Here is a 6,000-nt window from a genome sequence, read left to right as displayed (position 1 = left end):
AAATAAATTTAATTCACTAAGCTTCGAAAATGTATAAAAATAAAATTTAATAAAATTCCGCGAAATTTCATGAAGGATTTGGCGAATTTACGTCATGGCAAAACACGACGTCATACGAATAGAAATTTTCAAGGGAAAGATTATTTCGTTACGTGTACGCTTCAAATTCAAATATCATTTAATTAAAATGAAGTTTTTGAGGTAGGTGCTATTTTATTTAAGATTCCGTTGTATTTATCTGACATTTATGGTTTTTAGAAAGTCAAGATGGCGGCGTACTCCTTAGTTACGACTTGCCATTGTGCTTTTGATGGTAATATATATAGTAGCCATCATAAAAAAAATGTTTATTAAATATCACAAATGTTTGGATGAAGAATTATAAGAATTAAACACATTTTTTCTAGAGGTTATTGATGTGTAAACCGGGGCTCTTACTCACAAACTCAACATAAAAGTCCTTTTATTCAGTTTGTGAGTTAATCGCCCCGGTTTACACATCAATAACCTCTAGAAAAAATGTGTTTAATCCTATAATAAAGATAATTAAATCATATGTGTATTGTAATGACTTAATGTTGACCCAGTCATTAGAACGCCGCTTCGAAAAAGTGGGGGTATACTGTCTGTCTGTCCATCCGTCCAACCGCCCATACGTCAGTTCGTCCTTCCGTCCCATAAATATTTCGTTGCATCTTTTTCATGAACTGCATTTCAAGGATTTCTGAAAGGTTTATTGAAGTCGGCTATATCGTGTGATGCGTTTTCAAATTCATTACTCATTACATGACAGCCAAGTTGAAAATTTTCGTCACATTTTTCTCAGGAACTACAATACAATGATTTCTGAAATTTGGTTTCACGGTTTATATAAGTCAGTTATACTGTGTGATGATTTTTCCGATTCACAACTCTAAAACTTCCTGTCTACCGAAATGTTTGGGAGGGGGTGTCATCAGTAGCTCGTACCATCAAATGTTGTTCTTGATTCATGTGCTTTTTAAAGATCCTTTATAATTTGGAAAATGAAATATTCTTTTCTGTTATATTCTATATACAGATTTAGAATTTATTATATAGAAAGTATTCGAACTACCTTAGCCTTATGTTATATATACGGAGTTATTTCTTAAAATATGTTATTACATATCTAAAAGTAATAATACAGAAAGACAAATTTTATTTTACCCTGATACCCTGATACTTGACTTGATAAGTGTCGGACTTATGGGTTGTCGGAGTATTGGGCTTTCGGAGCAATGGGTTGTCGGACTATTGGGTTGTCGGACTAATGGATTGTCGGACCAATGGTGTGTCGGACTAATGGGATGTCGGAATAATGGCGTGTAACCATTTTTGACATCTTCAGATGAAATCAATTTTTGCTACATAGTGAAGTTTAATCAAATGCGTGTTTCATTAATGAAATCAAATCTTTAAAAAAAGGAGGATTATTCAAATTTGTGTTATGTTTGACTTTTTTAAGATTTCATTTCAGCTGGTTATTAAATAGAAGAGTAGATACCACGTGGAATTAAAAACTAAATCGAAAAGAGACGGACAATACTGTTACAAAAATAAGGAGAAACAAACAAACATCAGGCCATACAATCCTACAGCGAAAAACTTATATTGTCAATTTGTACATTTTCCATTTGATCTTACTGTCTAATATTTATTTAGATCATGCTCGAAAATAATCAGGCAATGACGTCACGTGTCAATGCAGCAACGTCGCGCGTTGATGTCCATCCGCGTCAATTTATCAATGAAATACACGCGACTTCATTTAAGAATTGAATGCATTTTTTTTGTAAATTTATTGGGCTGTAAGATAGTTGAACAAAGTAAACTTTGTATGAAGTGGTCAACGCTTTTTCACCCCTATAAAATTACTAAAAGAGTCATTCAATACTCATAATTACTTTCTTTTTTTGCTTGGATCATGAAAACACGATTTCTATCAAGTTTTTCTTTTATTTACCTGTGCACTTCATTGTGGAAGCTCGAGTCATCATGAGTGTAACATTTTATTTTGAAATGAAAGTTAATTTCAGAATGACGCGATATTCCTGTTATCAAAAATAACGTATTATAATGAAACATACATATGTAATTATTCATACAACCGAACAACTTTACAACGTTTTGTACGCGTAAAAATAGTTTTACTTACTTTTTCATTTTATTTCATATTCTAAACCAAAAAAAAACACCATATTGTTAATATAAGTTGCGGGCTTGCTTGATTTAATTGCTTATAAAGTCAATAAGAAAAACAAAAATTCCATTATTATTCTATATATATATATGAGGAACATCAAACGCCACTTGTTCCACTAATGGCACCCGAAGTTTCTGCTTATTACAATTAGATTGGTTGATGATTGTTGGTTGATTAACGTTCAGTGGCAAATATTTCATGCATATTCGGGACGACATTTGCAAGTAGAAATCCGCTGATAGATAAAGGCAACAGTAGTATACTGGTGTTCAAAAGTCATAAATCGATTGAGAGAATACAAATCCGGGTTACAAACTAAAACAGGGAGAAACACATCCCCTATAAGAGAAAAACTGACGTGCAACAAAAACAAACGCCAGCATACATATAAACGAACTATTTGACAACAACAGTTATAAAAGATTAAAGTCACCGTTAAAAATATGTACTAAAGTGATGAAAAAGGGGACTCCATACGCAAGCTTGATACCAACTTGAATATGGAGGCAAACCAGAAAATAAACAGTGTTTAACCCGCTGCTTTTGTTTGCACCTATCCTTAGCCAGGAACCTGTTGTTCTGTGGTTGTTGATTGTTGATGTGGTTAATAAGTGTTTCTCGTTTCTCCTTTTTTATATAGATTAGACCGTTGGTTTTCCTGTTTGAATTGTATTACACTAGTTATTTTTGGACCCTTTTTTGGCAAGCCGTTCTCGTCAAAACTATGTTTAAACCATTTTTTCGAAAAATTTACACACTGAGAATTACAACAAAGAACACTGTGATTTAAAAACTTCAAAAAACACTGACGAATTAAAAATTACACACTGAGAATTAAAAATTACACACTGAGATTTCATAAAGACGCACTGAGATTAAAAAAATGAAAAACACACACTGAGAATTGAAAATTACACACTGAGAATTGTAAATTACACACTGAGGTTTCAAAAAGACACACTGAGAATAAATAAATTGAAAACACACACTGAGAATTTGAAATTATACACTGAGAATTTAAAATTACACACTGAGAATTTAAAATTACACATTGAGATTTGTGCGCACTTTTTATGCGCACATGTCTAATTAGCATAATTAATCTGAATCTATTACAAGCTTAAAACAACTAGGGGACAGAACTCGTTAGCCCTTCGATTTGGTTCCAAATTATTTATAAAAAAAAATTTAGAAATACAAGAACAAGAAAAATACCAACTTACTCTTATTACAAAATATAACCAAATGGTGAAAAACTTTATTAAAATTATAAGAAAACATTGGAAAAATCTGCAAAAAAACAAAGAATGCAGTGAAATTATTACTCAAGTGTCTATTATAGCAAAAAACGTAACAAAAATATGAAAGATTACCTTGCGAAAATTGTAAAAGTTTGAAGACTTTTGAAAAGGGACCCATGCTTAAACGGTTTTAAGTAAAAAAAATAAATCCCGATACACTGGTAGTAATGATCTGAATTATAGGCAACAAACTTATGAATATGAGCAATGTTAAGTCTTGAAATTCATAACGAATGTTGGTTGAAGGAATCGCATTTCATTATAATGACAAGACTTCTTGAGATCAAGATATTAATCTGTTGAATTATTTATCTCATGAATATTCATTAATAATTTGCATATTTATCTCAGTGCATAATTAACAATTCTCAGTGTGTTTTTTTCAATTTATTTCATCTCAGTGTGTCTTTTTAAAATCTCAGTGTGTAATTTTGATTTCTCAGTGTGTTATTTTAGGTTTTTAAATCTCAGTGTGTATTTTTTTTTTTAAAAAGGGTTTAAACATAGTTTTGACGAGAACGGCTTGCCATAGAGGCCCCCAAAATTTAAACTTGACCTGAGTTTCGCGGTTATAAGCATTTGTTACAAGTTTCATAAGATTTGGTTGAGGAAAACTTAAGTTAGAGAACGGAAACAAATACGGAACGTATGTACGCACGTACGGACGGACATACAGACGAACACGGGTAACACTAAAATGTCGAAACGAATGTCAAATTGAGACATGAGAGAAGTGATAATTTTGTTTGATGAGCATGAGAGAACTATACTGAGCCAAAAAAGTTAAGCAACACTTTTCTTTTTTGTTTGTTTTTTTGTTTCTGGAAATTTTTTTATCTAAACATCATTGATATTATCCTTAGTTTTACCTGTAATTTAAAACAGTCGTACTTTTTTCCCTGGCGATTAATTTGGCGCCTTTTCAGCTTTGCACGTGTAATTGATGTTTTACCTTCTGTACCTGTACTTTTAAAACTATATTAAAAATTTCTTTTTCACTAACGTTCAGAAACACACCATTGGTAAGAAAAACACATACATCTTTCGGCCGCCCCGAAAATGACCGTCAGAAGGCTCTTGGAATGGTTGATGCCGGAATGAACGTTGCTGACATCTTGGCTCGATTTAATGTGCATAAGGCAACAGTTAAGAGACTAACAAACAGATATCGACAAATTGCAACTGCACAGGATAGGTCGATATCTCGTAGACCAAAAAAACTATCGTCAGGGGAGGAGCGCTACCTTCGCTTTACGTCAACACGTGACAAGTTTTTTTCCGGCCACAAAAGTAGTGCATGACTAAGGCCAGCTGCTGGTGTGCCTGCCAATCCTTCATTGGTGCACTCAGTGCATGGCTGAGAAATTGATTTTGAATAAAACTATACTCATTTCTGCATTTTGACCTTCCCGCGCTCCATACAAAGAAAATCCTAATGAATGTGAGTGATGAACAGTCATGTTGCTTCTGACATGTCATAATTTCATTTTGTTATTATCAAAATTATATGTTGTTATGAATTTGTAATGAAATAAAATTTCACATTTTTGTTGCTAAACTTTTTTGTGTACATTTAAGAAGGATACTTTAAATGGATTTTAATTTATCAGAGTTTGAGTAAGAAAATATGTGTGTGTGTCTTTAAAACAGGATAATTTCAAAATACACGTTACTACGCACTAGCTACGAGATTAAAAAATTAAAATATGATTTTTTTTTTTGTTCAATCATTAATGAAAGTGAAATAGTGAAATAATAATTCGCTTTTAGCAGCCAGTATGGTTCAATGTTGTCAAAATAAGCTAAGAAACATCGATGATGGGTTATTCCATTGCAAGTGAATAATTTGACCTCATTGCATCCATATTCAACTGACGTTCAATTTAACCCCTTATCTCGAGATGGATAAATCCTCGGTCACACCTTAACGGATAGTTCGAACGGATGCCTAACGGATAATCTTTTTTCAATCCGTTCATGTCCGTTAGACGTCCGTCCATATCCGTTGCATGTCCGTTTAGCGTAAGTTTTATCCGTCGATGTCCGTTTTGTCCGGTGGACAATTTTGAGCATGTTCAAAACTTTGAACGGACGCGCAACGGATGAAATGTCCGTTGAACGTCCAGTAGGCGTCCATTTCGTTTCCGTTTTGTATCCGTTACGTGTCCGTTATACATCCGTTGGAGGTCTGGCAGATAAATTCACCAACGGACTTCTAACGGACGTCTAACGGATAAAACGGATGTTGAACGAATATGAAACGGACTTCTACCGGACGTATAACGGATAAAACGGATGATGAACGGATCTGAAACGGACAAATGCCAATAAAAAATTTCGCATCAGAAATGCCAATTAGATTTTTTAAGGTTCATGAATTCTTATTATTCATAATCGATTTTAGAGTAAGGGCACGTCTTCACAATCAAGCAGCTCTTATTCAGGCCAGAAACTGCCCTTTGACGACATTTTGAA

Source organism: Mytilus edulis, chromosome 11 (genome assembly GCF_963676685.1).
Source record: "Mytilus edulis chromosome 11, xbMytEdul2.2, whole genome shotgun sequence".
Classification (NCBI taxonomy): Eukaryota; Metazoa; Mollusca; class Bivalvia; order Mytilida; family Mytilidae; genus Mytilus; species Mytilus edulis.
Note: the sequence above shows the minus strand (reverse complement) of the source record.